Source organism: Lissotriton vulgaris, chromosome 10, assembly GCF_964263255.1.
Source record: "Lissotriton vulgaris chromosome 10, aLisVul1.2, whole genome shotgun sequence".
NCBI lineage: Eukaryota > Metazoa > Chordata > Amphibia > Caudata > Salamandridae > Lissotriton > Lissotriton vulgaris.
This window is the reverse complement of record NC_141698.1, coordinates 652,713,984-652,731,443: the sequence shown is the minus strand read 5'-3', so window position 1 is coordinate 652,731,443 and position 17,460 is coordinate 652,713,984.

Sequence of the window (17,460 nt, the reverse complement as noted above, 5' to 3'; positions counted from 1 at the left end):
ATAACTTCACCTGGAATTTGTTGGTGGTTAGTAGTGATAATTGTGCTTTGGGTGGTCATAGTGTAATTTTAATACACACCACCAGCACAACCCCTATACTTTACAAACACAACTACACTACCCTAAACCTTAAAACACTACTCTCAGCATGAACTTCTATAGTACATAAACACCACTGCACTTCTTTAAACCCTAAAACACTATCCAATACAGTAGACGAACACCACTGCACTATTCTAAACCTTAAAACACTAGCCTCAGCACGACCCCCTACACTACACAAATACCAATGCACTACCTTAAACACTAAATCTATCCCAGGCACAACCCGTTCAGTACACAAACACCACTACACTACCCAAAACCTTAAAACACTACCCCTAACACTTATACAAACAGCACTTAGATAGTAACTCATAGTTAGTGTTATAAAATCACTATTACAAGTATACAGGTATCCATACAGTTACTGATGCAATCACTTAGTTATATGTATACTTCTTTATATACAACAAATGTCACACACCGTGGCTTTTATTTTTGTACTTTATTGTACATGTAGCATTGAGAGATATATTTGCTCTTTACCACACCCATAAAGATATTATTTCAGCCAAACAATTTTTATAACATGTAGGCTTAACGTCATAAACCTACTAAATCAACTATTCACACATCTTTTGGCAGTCAGATACACCCCAGTGACCCACACACACATTCACTCTCCCATACAAATACTCAGTTAACTAATCAGTAAGTAATATAGATTTTCACGTAGGTAGTAACCAACTGGTGCAGCAGTTTACAGAACAATTGACAAAGTAATACCGATATTCACTCAGTTTAGTCACTATCCAATATATTTAATGAGGCACTATAAATTATTCAAGTAAACAATCAATCACACTGCTACTAAATCCTTTATCCCGATTTTTTTATATCCAGTCATTTTTAAATGCAGATTGCTTTATATATATATATATATAATACATATTTAAATAACAAACCAAACCACATTCACTGGATGCTGTCATTGACATGTCATCAGTGATGTTATCAGTGGTGTCACTCACCATGTCATGAATGATGTATTATATATACGTAAAGAGTTGCGTATGAAGGAGATGTTTTTAGAAGGAAAGGAAAAGTTATGCAGGGTAACTTTTTGTCTCCCTGTAAATTTTGGAGGAGCCACCTGCGCAACCAGTACGTCACAAAAAGTGACGTACTTGTGGAGCACAGAGCTTGTAAATCTGCCATACAATTTTTTTCATTTCTCCTCATTTTTTTCTTACAATATATGCTACAATGCACAGCATACATTGTAGGAGAACAATGTCTTCACTGATTATTTCTGTGCAGGAAGGTGTGTCTTCCTGCACAAAAGCAAACTCCACACGACACAGATATTGTTGCACTATGGTGCAAGGGTGCGTGTATCAACACATGCCTGCAGTTTAAACAGCAGTGCAGAGGGAAGGACAGACTTCCAACATATTATTGTACATATGTAGCATCTCTGTCCTTCGGATGTAGCTCAGCACACGGTAGCTAAAGAGCTTATAGTGTCATGCTACAGCACTTCCTTATAGTTCTGCAGTTATACATTCACCATATATGACAAATGTATACTTTACTGAATTACGCAGTATACATACTGTCAACTGGACAAACAAAACCATGAACTTTGAGGGAGTAAAAAATAACTAGCATTGATGGTTATCAATTGCTCTGCAAACTAGGTCTACTGATTGCTCCCCATAACAAATTAAACAAATGCAGTTCACGCAGTTCATTCTAACTTTTATGAATTGGGGACATATGTCTGGTCGTGATGTTGAAGGTAATGCTGCGGAGGTACTTGGTATTGCCGGTGGTGGAGGTATATTTTGGCGCAGTCTTCTACATTCTTCGTGAGCATAGTTCACAGGATGCATGGATTGGAAGTGCTTGCGCATACTAGCAGTGCCACAGGAGTATTTCTTGTTTGGATCTCCTCCGGACAGTACTGCCTGGCAAATTTTGCATGTTACTTTGGTGGCATTACATTTCTTTTGCCCCTCTGGAAAACTAAAACATTTCCATACGATGGATGTGTATCTTTTGGGAGGGTGAGGCTCTGGCAGAAGTTGTTCAGTAACAAATTCATCAGAATCAGATGATTCTTGCAATTGTGTAGCCATTTTCTAATCCAAAACAGAAGTTCAGGTTTCCAATGAACAAAAAGTGACGTTCTTCTCAGGATAGGTCTTCTCGTAAGGAAGGTCTAAGAAGAGTAATTGAAATGGGTGGGGTTCTTCAATAGTTAGAACAGTAAGTGTTATAAGCCAATGAAATCTCTTTTTTTTTGGTGGCATGGGATCGGCGTTGGGTGCGTACACGCAGCACGCATCTAGCGCGACTTCTCCAAATTGCATTTAAAAGTAATACAAGTTTATTAAAACTAAAAGAATAATATTTTTTCCCCTTAATATTTATATTAAATACATATATATATATATATATATATATATATATATATATATATATATATATATATATATATATATCTTTTTTATATCGAAAAAATTGTTGAACCTGTATATGACATCATGCAGAAACGCGCATGCGCTGTGTGGCGTGATAAGTTTATGTTGCGTTATGCGCTTCAAGTCAAGTACGGGTCACCTAGCAATCGCGCATGAAAATCTGTACCCATCATACACCCTACACACATCCTACAGAACAATTGTAAAATGGCGGCTACGTTTTGCGCAGCAATCAAGAGAGGTGCGCTTTGGGTGTGGGACTGCTCAAAAAATTGTAAAAATAAAGAAAACAGAAAATATAAAAATAGTTTTAAAAATATAAAAAAAATATATATATGACATTTAAAAAATATATATATTAAAAATGTGTAATGTAATCTTAAAAATAAGATATCTAAAAATGAATATATTTAAAATGAATTCGTAAATCAATATCAAAGAAATAAATATAACAATGAATAGATTTTAAAATTGTTATTGAAAAAATCTTTCAAAATCACTGAAAAAAACCTTGGGTTTCAGGCAGGTTATACTTTGGAATTATCATTTAAAAAACCTTCGAAATTCACTGAAAAAAACCATAGGTTCCAAGCAGGTTATAGTTAGGAATAATCATTTAAAAAAACCTTAGAAATTCACTGAAAAAAACATAGGTTTTAGGGTTGTTATAGTTAGCTGCACATTTCACTCATACAAAACCATTGAAATTCCTCCATTATAGTTAGTTGTACTAACTGTAACTCTCCCGCCCGCAATCCACTGGTGATGATGTCACATATTACATTATTCATGACATGGTAAGTGACATCACTGATGACATCACTGATGACATCATCCACGTGACAATCAGATACACTTCATCATACACTACTATAATCTTTCATCACTCACTGTAAAATACAGGGTACCATATTTGAATCCATTGGCACACCAATACAAATATCAAAAAACCCACTCAGTCATTGCTAGATCTACACAAACATGTAATCAATTACCTATAGATTCACTCATACATGCTGTCAATGATCAATAGAAAACTATCAAATATACTAATACACCCATATTGACATTACACACCAGCACACATCCTATTTACTTATGCAGTCATCCTACTCACTTATGCAAACAATAGATCATACTTATATTTACTCAGCTACACACTTATATAAACAACACTTCATGTATTCATATAGATAGTAACTCATACTTAGTGTGTTATAAAATCACTATTACAAGTATACAGTTATCCATACAGTCACTCATGCAATCAATGAGTCTTATGTATACTGAGTGAATCTATAGGTAATTGATTACATGTTTGTCTAGATCTAGCAATTACTGAGTGGGTTTTTTGATATTTGTCTTGGTGTGTCAATGGATTCAAATATGGTACTCCGTATCTTACAATGAGTGATGAAAGATTATAGTAGTGTATGATGAAGTGTATCTGATTGACAACGAAGACACGCGTCAGACAACAAGTATACCCTCTGAGGGGGAAGAAGAGGAAGAGGAAAAACCGTAGGTCAAGGAGATCAGGCAACCAAGAAAACAAACAACAAGAAAAGCAAATGACAGAAGTAACATCGGCATAATCAATCTGATTTACTATTAAATGCAGAAGAAATCAATATACTTTCATGTGGTCTTTCTTATTGTGCTCCTGAGGACATGGATTCTGTTCAAACTCGAAAAGACTGTTTTAAATGTACCCGCAAGCTTAAGTTGGCTAAATGTTTAGGACAGCAGAGGGGCGGAATTGTAAGGTAATTGTAGACACCACTGCACTACAGAACTCTCTTAATTTACTAAGAGGCCTGGATAGTCTACAGAGGGGTGGCACGCATTGGGATAACAGATGATGCATTTACTCAGAGAGCAGGGTCTAAGTGTGTATGGTAGACCGATTCAATTCACACCTTTCAAAATCTGATCTGTATTTTTACCCATGGTCCTCAAAGATTCCATTGATTCCTTTACAGACTTAGTTGTTTATGATTTTAAACAGCTTTATGCGGATCAACAGGCTAAAAGTCCAACCATGGCATTGGACATAGGGTACATGAATCTTGTGAAAAATTATAGTCAAGACCATATATAGTGGTAAGGCAGGTAGGACAAGGCCTGAAACATTGCCCTTTGGCTGCTTGCCATGTATCAGGAGGAAGACAGGCTACAGCTCAGAGATAGACAATGCTATTGGAGAGTAGATAGAGACGTGTTACAAGCCACCACTGTTCATTTTCACTCAGATTTGACACATTGGAGATCTAGAGGATATATTTCTCAGGCAGACCATACGTTTCTGAAGGTAGATTCACCATTAACATCGTTGTTATATCTCATACCGAAAGTACATTCCACCAGGCCTTCCGAGTATATCAGCAATTGGTAGCCTATTTGAGAATACCTCCAGGTTTTTAGATTTATTCCTGCAAAATTTCATGAAAAATCTCTCATCGTACACCAAGGACACAGGAGACTTTCTTAAAAAGATTTATGACATCAATTGGGAGGAGAGTTTCATCATGATGACATTGGATGTCTCTTCCCTCTATACCAGCATTTCAGATGCGGATGGCATAAGGGCGGTGCAGTATTATCTGAGCATGTGACCATTAACCCTGTATAGGCACACAGAAATGCTGATGAGAATGTTAAGTTGGTGCCTGAAGAATAATATTTTTCTTTTTGGCAAGGACATGTATCAGCAGGTTAGGGGGACTGCGATGGGCAACTGCTTCGTCCCCTATGCTAATTTGCATATGGCTGTTGGGCGGAGCAGATACTCGCAACGGAGTTCGCCAAAGAAATGTCTGAGAATGTGGTCCTATGGCCCGATACATTGATGATCTATTCATCATTTGGCGATGTGATATAAAATCAGCAGAGGGATTCATCGAGAGATTAAATACCAATGACTTAAGCTTACATTTCATATTGCACTTAAGTGAGAAAGAGGTACAGATCTTAGATCTTACCGTATACATAGCAGATGGGGAGATAAACACTAAAACATTTTGAAATAGAACTGCTGGCAATACAATACTTCATGCCCGCAGTATCCATCCTCCCAAACTGGTTAACAGCATCTCGTATGCTGAGAATCTATGTATGAGAAGGAACTGTAGCTGTCCAGACCAACTGCATCAAGCACAAGATGAGCTAAAGGAATCCTTTGAACAGCGTGGGTACAGCAAGGCTGTTCCTAAAACAGCTAGAGAAAAAGCGAATTCAAAGCTGAGGGAGCAGTTAATATTTTCCAACTCATCGAACACAAGGGTGTCCCAAGACACAGCTGAGTCTAAATTCCGATTCATTACGAGTTACAACACGCAACAGCAAAGTATAAGAGCCATAATGCAGAAAAATTGGCATGTGTTACAAGGTGATCCCATTTTGAGACAGAAGCTAGACAATGGGCCACTGATAACTTTTCGCAAAGCTAGATCATTGCGACAGGCAGTGGTAGCAAATAGCCCAGGGACCGCGCAAACAGACAACTTGGTTAAGTGAAAGTAAGGGATTTAGAAGATGCCATGAATGTAAAGCTTGTAAGTTTGGAGAGAACATGACAGAGGTGCCCTTACCTTTCACGGATAAAAAGTGGAAGATCATGAAACCATTCAACTGCAAGAACCAATTTGTAGTATATGCCCTTAGGTGCAGTTGGCTCAACATTTATATAGGCAGTACTATTTTACCAGTTCACCAGCTCATTTTACAACACATCAGAGCCATAAATAACAGGGATCAGGCGCATCCTGTGGCCAGACATTTTGAGCAATTTCAGAGCAACAAGGTAGAGACTTAGTATGCTTTGTGTTAGACCAGGTGCCACAACGATTGGAAGGAGACAATAGAGAAAGGTGCCTGAAGCTGTTGGATTCAAGGTACATTTTACGCTTCAACAGCAAGATCCCTAATGGCCTCAACACTGAGGAGGATCTGTATGTCCATTTGTAAAGAGACAGGAATGTTTTAGGCTGTCAGGTGACCTGTTGAATGGGCAACGCATTTATTGTTACTGTTCTACAATTGATTAACGGATAGAAAGTGATAATGTATTGGCACATTAACACACTCCATTGGGTATTATTGAATTATATTTACACAGTTTTAAATTCTTTTGCACAGCAATGATGTGACCAAACTTTGTTGAAACAGAGCAGTGACAATGAGCACTGGCCCTAGATTGTGGCCAAGGCTGAGAGTCAGGCAAGCAACTGCATTACAATTGCTGTTCAAAATTAAGTTGTATTTAACTATGGTTTCTCTAAGCCTGACCTGAGAATGGGTTTTTAGAGCATAAAACGGTAGGGCATTGGCGCTTGAGCAAACAACCAATTGATGAATTATAGAAAAATATCAGATACATTTTAAGTTTTAATGTATTTCTATGTATTTGTAAACTATTTTTGCCATTTTCTAATGTCATTTATTATATGTGATTACAGCACTTTATTAACCCTTTCGATGCTCATGACGAGCTCAGCTCGTCATGAGGAACAGTTGAGCTGTGCTTATGACGAGCTGAGCTCGTCATGAAACCATAGTATTCAAGCAATTTCAGCACAGGAGGGGAAAAGTCACAGCAGCCAAGGTGTTAATATGCTCTTTCCACAAGGTACAGGTCACTTTATCTCAGAAACAGAGATTGCACATGTCACTTTAATAGGTATTCAGAGTGTTCGGCCCGAGATTGAGGTTTTAGAGCATATTGCTACATTGGGCACCGGCCCTTGATCTGGAAAATCATCAATGAATTATATGATATTTGAAATGCATTTTTAATTCTGAATGTATTTGAAAATAGTTGTTGCTATTTATATTTGCTATATGACTAATGCAAGTATGGCACTTTAATGACAATGCTGACTTGCACAAGGTAAAGGTCACTTCATCCCAAAATGGTATTGCACATGTCACTTTAATTTAAAAATGTTGCACTTTAATGTTGTTGAACCATTGTTGATGGCAGTAATAGCACAAGAAAATGGCTGCAACTGTAGGTTTGACAAAGACCACTTTTGCGGATGAAACACGGTACCTGGTTGTTTGTGGTCACAATATAAACTCTTTACAGCAAGCCCAAACTCTTCAACAGATGTTGCGTCCCCTCTCCACAGAATTAACAGGTCGTTAATGTACCGCAACCAAAGGACAATATTGGCTGACCAATCAAATGTTTCTGTGTTTTTGAGCACCTGCTCCTCCCAACAGCCCATGTGAAGATTCGCATAGCTAGGGACGAAGCAGGTGCCCATCGCTGACCCTTGTACTTGCAGAAAGATGTCATTGTTGAATAAAAATACATTACTGTTAAAGCACCACTCAATCATACTCACAATCGTGTCATTGTGCTTCTGGTATTGGATAGGTCTTGTCTTCAGGAAATGTTGTATCGCAGTAATGCCATCTTTGTGATGTATCCTGGTGTACAGTGAGCTGACATCTAAGCAGACCATCTGGAAATCTGGTTCCCATTGTACATCAAAGATGCGTCTTAGAAAATCGGTACTGTTGTGTATGTATGAAGGTAGAGCACATACATATGCTGTAGGAAGTAGTCTACAATTTTAGACACATTCTCAAGGAAGCTTCCGATCGGCGGTCGGTCTATCAGAAGGGTGGGCAGTGTCTTTGTGCACCTTCGGTAGAGGTACAAGATTGGCAATCTTGAGTGTTTAGTTCCCCAGAGGGAGCCAAATGATTGGCTCAAACTAACCTTTCTCTCACTGGGTATGACAGGGAAAGTGCATGGTGTGAACCCTTTTCGGAAATTTAGGATACCTCACACAGGTTACCGGTTGGATGACTACTGTCATCCCATCCGATGACCGTCCAGCGTCATCATTGGTATCCTGCTCCAACGGCAGGCTGGCGGTGCAATGCCCGTCGGGCAGCCCGGAGGGCTGCACTTTGGTGGAGATCTTTTATTCCTTGCCAACGGGTGTGTGAATGTGAGGGGCCTAAAAAAGTGCAATAGTGAGCGTAAGTGTAGTCTAAAAAAAGTCAGTAGAGTCCATTAGACAATTTTAATAGTGTGGCTCACTGCTTTGTTAAAAAGGAAATTAAGGGGTATTAAGGAGTGATGGGTAATGTGATCAATCCTTATTCAACCCTTAGTGTGAGTGTGGTCGACATGTTTCTTGCCTGAAAAGGCAATTCATCAGGACCTTTGGTGCTCATATAATTGCTTACGGTCCCTCTGGGGTCAGAGGAATCGATGATACGACCTGAATAGTGTCGCAGAATTATTATTTTCTTTATGGACCTCCCGGGAACTAGGAAGGAAACAAACAGGCGGTTACTAACACTGCTGTATCTGTGGCCCGAGTACATCATATGGTGCCAACAGGGACGTGACATTGAAGGGTAACGGGTTGTGGAAGTTAGACAGACCCCGTCAGTGTGTGGCATTTCTGTGAGAGAGAGGGTAAAAGATGTTTTTGAGCCAGAACGAGGTGATCCTGCGTCCTGTGTGTGGCTGGCATGCTCCGATCATGGCATGCATCGTGGTGATTACCTATATCACGTATGATAGACATACCGTGTGTGGTGTGCCAATAACACTATCAATAATGAGTGTTTCGAACCCTACAGCAGTCAAGTGACGTGAAGGGCTTTGTAAAGGAATACATCTTAGTAATTAACTAAAACCGCAAAAGAAAGGACCGTTTGACACTCTGTGTAATACAAGGTGGTGACTAATGCCGGTATGGGTGACATAATTTGCATCAAATATCATGCTCGCAGGGTGGGAGTAGGTACAGAAAATGAACTTACCCGCTATTCCCGTTCGTAGATCCCCTAGGCTGACCTGGTGGGGCCAGCAACAAGTGAGGAGAACCTACAAACGAATCAGATGCACCGCGAGGCAAGATGATTATTCGGGCGGTGCGGCTTACCGTATGCTGAAGTGCTGTTAGGAGACCAGCCGCCGAGAGCACAGCATAGTAAGCAATTATAGGAGCACCAAAGGTCCTGATGAATTGCCTTTTCAGGCAAGAAACATGTCGACCACACTCACACTAAGGGTTGAATAAGGATTGATCACATTACCCATCACTCCTTAATACCCCTTAATTTCCTTTTTAACAAAGCAGTGAGCCACACTATTAAAATTGTCTAATGGACTCTACTGACTTTTTTTAGACTACACTCACGCTCACTATTGCACTTTTTTAGGCCCCTCACATTCACACACCCGTTGGCAAGGAATAAAAGATCTCCACCAAAGTGCAGCCCTCCGGGCTGCCCGACGGGCATTGCACCGCCAGCCTGCCGTTGGAGCAGGATACCAATGATGACGCTGGACGGTCATCGGATGGGATGACAGTAGTCGTCCAACCGGTAACCTGTGTGAGGTATCCTAAATTTCCGAAAAGGGTTCACACCATGCACTTTCCCTGTCATACCCAGTGAGAGAAAGGTTAGTTTGAGCCAATCATTTGGCTCCCTCTGGGGAACTCTGCACAATCATTTTGCTTACTACTTCTTAGGACGAGTGCATTGGACCCTATTAAAAATCGTCCACTTTTATTCCCCCCTTTTTTGATACAAATCTTGAGTGTTTAACATGTAAGAAATCAAATTTTTGAGTTTCACAGGAAGGGAGCAGAACGCGGTAGTGGACGCAACTACACGTTACTGTAGTGTCCCTCATCTTTGTTCAGACCGATTCAGTTTTGGCTTATTGACATTCTATGGACTATTGAGGAGCGGAGTGTTGTGGTTATTGCCTCCCACGCATTACCATATCCAACTCTTGCAAGTCGGACCAAGGGCTTGTTTCATTCTATGTTTTTTTGGCACATCCTTTTCTACAGAATCCTTTATTCATCATTGCTTCACACTGTCAGTGGTATGTCTCTAGTCAGAGATTGGTTCATTCATTTGTTCGTTGTTCTACACAATTGCCTGTGACTGTATGTTTCTTCTTTTGTGTCCCCTTAGGATTAACTGAGACAGTTGTGGAGAGTGAAGAGTGTTAACATTTGAATGCTCTGGTTCCCTTTTCTTTATGCAGGTATACATGGTTCCTATTAGCGAGAATATATGAGAGTAGCCTTATTTGGTTGTAAGGTTTCATGCAGATATCCTTTTGTCATTTCAGATGTCCCTTCCCTGCTGACCCCTTCCTTTCCCTTCCTGTTTCTTTTTCTTTTTATTCTTATATTTTCCCTCACCTAATGGCTCGAACACCTTGTTTGTGAATATCAGGGTGTTGGTGACATTTGGAGGTGGAACCACTATTCAACGGCTGGATCCTGCGGAGTAAACCTGACAGAATAACACGCCCACGAAAGTTGCTCTGCCCGATCCAGTTGTTTGAATATGGCTACCATGGAGGATGTAATGCAGGCACTGGTTCTGGTACAACAGGAGTTAGCCTCCTCGAAAACCGAAGCAGCAGCCTTAAGAGACAAGGTAGATAGATTGTCTAGAAATCCTTTTGACGCCTCCTCACCACAGATACAGGTCACTGTCCCTCCCCCCATTCCTCTGGCTAATCCAGAGAGGTATTCGGGTGACCCTGCCAAAACGCAAGTGTTTCTGACCCAAGTCCTGCTTCACTTTTCATGTAAACCGGCCTCCTTCCCCAACAATCACTCACGTGTGGCTTTCGCCATTCCTTATCTTACTGGGGATGCTGCCAATTGGGCGGTTCCGCTAGTAAGAAAGGACGATCCGGTGCTTTCTAACTGGTCGGCTTTCCGCACGGAATTTGAAAAGGTGTTCAATCGAAGGGCCACTACCCTGAAAGCAGACAGGGAACTGTTAGAGCTGAAACAGGGCAGAGGGGATTTGATCTCTTACCTTACCAAGTTTAATAGATTGGTGGCCGAGACATCCTGGCCTGAGGAGAAGAGAATGTCTCTTTTTTATCAGGGATTACGTGATGGTTTGAAAGATGTGATCGCTCAGATTGATCCCCAACCAACCACCTGTATTGATATGATTAATCTAACGCTGAGACTGGATGGACGAATGGCGGATAGAAGTGGAGATAGGAGAAGATGGGATAGGGGCCCTTCCAGACCTGAGTGGACTCCCCGTAGGGCATTGCCTTCCACAGAGAATAATTCAGAGCCCATGGAGATTGGTGCAGTTAGGGCTCCCCTCACCAGGGAAGAAAAGGAAAGCCATAGGGTGGCAGGGCTATGCATGTATTGCGGAAAAAAGGGTTACTATGTTAGAGAATGCCCCTCGAAACCTAAATCTACGGGGGATGGAAAAGAAACAAAAGAGTAGCCACCGCTATGGTTGGGGGACAGGATGAGGTGAGCGGAATGTCTAAGAATAATTAGGGTGAAGTCCAACCGTGGAAAGTTCCTTCTCTCACTATACTAGCATTGTTGGAATCAGAGTCACATATCCTGTTGCCTGTAATGATAGAGTGTCAACTTCAGGTCCATTCAGTAATGGCCATGATAGATTCAGGGGCCACGGGCAATTTTATCGACAGTGGATTGGTTTCTTCTCTATCCTGGACAGAGTACCCCAAGATACACCAGAAGAAGTCCTAGCGGTAGATGGGAAGCCCTTGACTTCAGGTCTTATAACTGAACAAACCGAAAAGATAACATTATCAGTGGAAGTCCAGGAAGGCATACACAGGGAAGAATTGTCATTGAATATAATTGCAGCCCCTCAGTATGAGGTGATCCTAGGAATGCCTTGGCTTAGCCATCACAATCCTACGATACATTGGAAGGAAACGAAAGTGCAGTTTACATCCATGGAATGTAAGACTCATATGGAAGGGCATAAGGCTGCTCTGTCATCACCTTTGCTGATTCCCTTGTTGGTGTCTACAGCAGCTGAGAAAACGGTGTGTTTGCCTGTTGAGTATTATAGTTACCAAGATGTCTTTAGCGAAAGCAAGGCTGAGCAGCTCCCTCCACACCGGCCATACGACTGTCGGATAGATTTAATAGAGGGGGCCACCATTCCTTCATGCAGAGTTTATGCTTTGTCCATTCCAGAGACAACACACTTGAAAGAGTATTTGGACCATTATACAGACATAGGGTTCATCAGGCCTTCCAGGTCTCCTGCCTCCTCCCCTCTGTTTTTCATCAAAAAGGCTAACGGGGATCTGAGAGCCTGTGTGGACTATTGCATGCTAAACAAAAACACTATCAAAAACAGGTATCCTCTACCCCTCATATCTGTCTTATTAGATCAAGTCAGATATGCTAAAATATTCACCAGGCTGGATTTGAGAGGTGCGTACCATTTGGTCCGCGTACGTGAGGGGGATGAATGGAAGACTGCCTTTAAGACCAGATTCGGCTTGTTCGAGTATACTGTCATGCCGTTCGGTTTGTGTAACGCCCCGGGGGCATTTCAGTATTTCTTGAACGACGTTCTGAAAGAGTTTGTGGACATCAGTGCGGTGGTACACATCGATGATATTCTGATTTATTCCGAGAACACCTCATTACATCACCAGCACGTGGTAGAGGTATTGCAGAACTTAAGGGAAAACAAGTTGTTTTGCAAAATTAGCAAATGTGAATTCAGTGTGTCCACTGTGGAATTTTTGGGTGTTATGATGTTATGTTATGTTATGTTAATTAAAATTTGTAAAGCGCTCATACGCCCATGGGCTTCTTGGCGCTGAGGAGAGATAAAAAACATAACAAGAGAGGTGCCAGCCGGAGTCACTATTTCAAGTAGGCCTGTGTAAATAGGAAGGTCTTAAATGCCTTTCTAAAGGTAAGGAGGTCCTTACTCTTTCTAAGGGTCAGAGGCAGAGAGTTCCACAGGGAGGCTGCTAAAAAGTGGAAACAACTGCCTCCCTGACGCTTTCTCTTGAACCGGGGTACCTCAAGTAGGTCTTTGTGGGCTGATCGCAGACTGCGCGAGGGGGTGTATCTCCCTATCAGTTGCCTTATGAACAGGGGACCCTTGCCTTGTAGAGCCTTGAAGATGATACATCCGGCTTTGAATGCGGCGCTCTGAGCCACAGGTAGCCAATGCATTTTCTCTAGCCCTAATTTAATCGATTCCCATTTAGGTACCTTACAGATCAGCCTGGCAGCTTGATTCTGGAGGTGTTGCAGTCTTCTGAGTTGGCCTACAGGCAAACCTAGGTAGAGACTGTTCGAAAAGTCGATGTGGGAAAGGACTAGGGCAGTGACTACTTGAATCAGGGCTGAGTGGGTAAGAAGGTGTGCAATTTTTTTTATTTTTCTTAGTTGGAAAAACCCTGAGGAGACTACTGTTCCGATCTGGGAATTTAAGGTTAAGGTCCTCATTAATGGTCACTCCCAGACTCTTTACTGATTGGGACTTTTTGGGAGGGAGGCCCATATCTGAAGGCCAGAAGTGTGGGCCCCAACTAATCTCGCTCTTCCCGGGCAAAATTAATTCTGTTTTCCCCGGGTTTAGTTTGAGATGGTTTAGGGACATCCACCTCTGAATCTGGATCATAGTTGCCTGAAAGTCTTCAACAGCATTAGGTGAGTTTAATGTAAAAACTAGCTGTAAGTTATCTGCATAGTTGTATGCAGTGACTTTGTGCTCTCTCAAGGTAAACAAGAGGGGCCGCATGTATAAATTAAATAATAATGGGGACAAGGAGGAGCCTTGGGGGACCCCACAGAAGGAGTTAATTTTGGAAGCTGTGAAAGACCCTAGCCGAACAGACTGGGTGCGTTCAGATATGAAAGATTGCAGTCAGGCCAAGGCAGAGTCTCTGAGGCCGGCCTGTTCGACACGGTTGACCAGGATGGAATAGTCAACCGTGTCGAATGCTGCAGACAAGTCAAGAAGCACCAAAGCCTGATGTAGATTTTTGTCGGCATTAGACCTCAAGGTGTTCTGGACGGCCAATATCACTGCCTCTGTGGAATGACCAGGCCGAAAGCCTGCCTGGCTAGGTTGCAAATAACCAGAATCTTCCACAAAGTTTGAAAGGCAATTGGTGACATGAGCCTCCAAAATTTTTGATAGGTAGGGCAGAAGGGATATAGGCCGGTAATTAGTGAGGTCGAGAGGATCTATACCAGGTTTTTTAGTAAGGGGAATCAATAAGGCCTGCTTGAAACTGCGGGGGACCGTCCCGGACATGAGTGAATTGTTGAGCAATGGTATCATGCCGTGGGGGATGGCACGACCAATTTCCCTCATGATGTGAGGGGGACAGACATCCTCAGGAGATCCTGATTTGACTCTAGTCAATAGGTCTAAAAAAACTTTTGAGTCGATGAGAGGAAAAGAGTATAGTGTTGATGGGTTGAAAGAGCTGTCATCCAAAGGGGCGCACACTGGGAGTTTGGATATATTCTGTTTAATCGCAAGTATCTTTTCGCTAAAAAAGTTATTTAGGGAATTGCAGAGTGTTTGTGTAGGGACTACCGGAGGGGAGGTTCTATCGTCATTACATAATTCATTCACAATTCTGAAAATTTCTTTCGACTTATTGGTGGAACTTAAGATTTTCGTTGAGAAGTAAACAGTCTTGTAATTATGTAAGATTTTTTGATATGCTTTCCTAGCTAGACAGTAGGCTTCCCTAGCTTGTGGGCAATAGTTAGATCGCCATACTCTCTCCTGTTGTCTAACTTCCAGTTTTACATTTTTTAGCTCAGGTGTAAAACATTTATGAGCATCCATGCTTCTAGAGCTACCAAAGCAAATAGGGGGATCATGGACATTGACGGCTGTGTTTAGCCATTCTTAAAGCCTAAGGTCTGCTACCTCCACATCAGTACTCTGTGGGGGAAGGGAAGTGTTTAAAGAGTTTAAAAAAGCTGGCATATCCACAGAGTTCCATTTCCGAGTGGTCCTGCTAATTTGCAGCTTGAATTGGGTGACTTTGTCTATATGGAATGAGAAGCCTATGCTAAAATGGTCAGACCAGCTGCAAGGTTTTATGCCAATGGAGTGTACTGGTAGGTTCGAAGACCAGATTTGGTCGAGACTGTGGCCCTTCTGATGGGTCGAGGTATTGATATGTTGTGTTAAATTAATATCATTAAGAAGGTCCTTCATCTCTGCTGCTTGAGGATCTAGTAGTGTGTTATCAAACCAAAAATTCAAATCTCCAGCCAGGAGTAATTTAGAATGGTCTGTAGCTAACAGAGCCAGTTGCTCTGGTAAAATAGAGGGAAATGTGGCCATTGTATGAGGTGGACGATACAGTAGCACCAATACATGTGTTCCATTGGCAGTGTCTAGTTTGGCCACTATATTTTCTGTATTGGGCAAAGGTAAGGATGGTAGTTGCTTGAGTTGATGTTTTTTACTGATAATAATGGCCACTCCTCCCCCAGTTTTCCCTGCTGGACGTATTGCTGATAAGATGTAATAATCAGCTGGTAAAGCAGCTAGAATGTCCGGTAGAGAGTCTGGGGTGAGCCATGTTTCAGTCAGCAGCAGCATATCTGGTTTTGTATCACTTAATAGCAGGAATATGTCCGTCTGATGTCTGGTCATTGAACGAGTGTTTAAGTAAACACACCTAAAATTACATGTTGCGCCGGGTGTAGTCGCAAGCACCGCGTACTTAGGATAAGTCAAGAAGGATTGCAGATGTCAGATCGAAAGATACAGGCAGTCCAGGAATGGGCAACCCCCACAAGTGTGAGCTTTTTAGGCTTTGCCAATTATTAGCGTAGATTTATTCTGCGGTTCTCACAGGTGGCGGTGCCATTGACAAGGTTGCTTCGAAAAGGGGTGGCGTTCCATTGGTCGACAGAAGCAGCGGAAGCCTTTGAGTATCTTAAGAACGCTTTTACCACCGCTCCTATTCTTGCCCACCCAAAACAAGAACACCCATACATTGTAGAAGCAGACGCTTCGGATGAGGCCATCGGGGCTATCCTGTCCCAGAGAGATAAAGACACCGGTCAGCTCCACCCAGTAGCTTATCTATCCAAAAAATTGAGCCAGTCCGAAAAGAATTATACAATAGCTGAGAAGGAGTTATTAGCCATAAAAAGGGCGTTCCAAGAATGGCGTCAGTATCTATGGGGGCCTAGTTACCCAGTTACTGTCTATACAGACCATAGAAATCTTCAATTCATGAAAACAGCACGTCATCTCACACAGAGACAGATGAGATGGATGCTGTTTTTCTCAGAGTATGATTTCACCATCACTTACCGGCCAGGGGTGGACAATAAGAAAGCTGACTCCCTCTCCCGAAGAGATCAGGTTGAGGATAAGGAGAAAACCAATGCCAAGGTGGTCATCGTCGATCCAGGAAAGGTCGTTTGTGTGATTCAAGTAGACTCATTTTTGGAGACTGTTCGCAAGACTAGAGATCCTAATGCGTGGATTGTTTGGGCTACACAGGGCAGCAACCGCACGCTAAAACAAGGATTGCCTTTTCATGACAATCGTCTATATCTCCCTAATACAGCGTTGCAAAAGAAGGCATTCGCTTGGTGTCATGATTCCCCATTGGCAGGTCATCAAGGTGTGCAAAAGACTTTGATGTTAATGAAACGCCATTTCTGGTGAGAAACCGAAAAGACCGATGTATCCAAATGGATAGAGCAGTGTGAAGCTTGTGCACGAGCTAAAAATGTACCTGGTAGAAAGAAGGGACTACTGATGCCTATGCCTACACGCCGAAGACCTTGTCAGAACATCAGCCTAGACTTTGTAACTGGACTACCCCCTGATCAGGGTAAGTCTGCCATCCTTGTGGTCATAGACAGCCTTACAAAAATGGGACATTTTATTCCCTGTGTGAATCTCCCTACGGCAAGCCAAACTGCTCAACTGCTAATGTCCAACGTAATCTGTTTACATGGAGTACCTGAGGTAATAGTTTCAGATAGGGGGCCTCAGTTTGTTGCCAGGTTTTGGAAGTCATGGTGTCAGGCCTTACAGATTCAATCCACACTCTCCACCAGTTTCCATTCGCAGACGGATGGGCAGACAGAGCGATTAAACCAGACACTAAAAA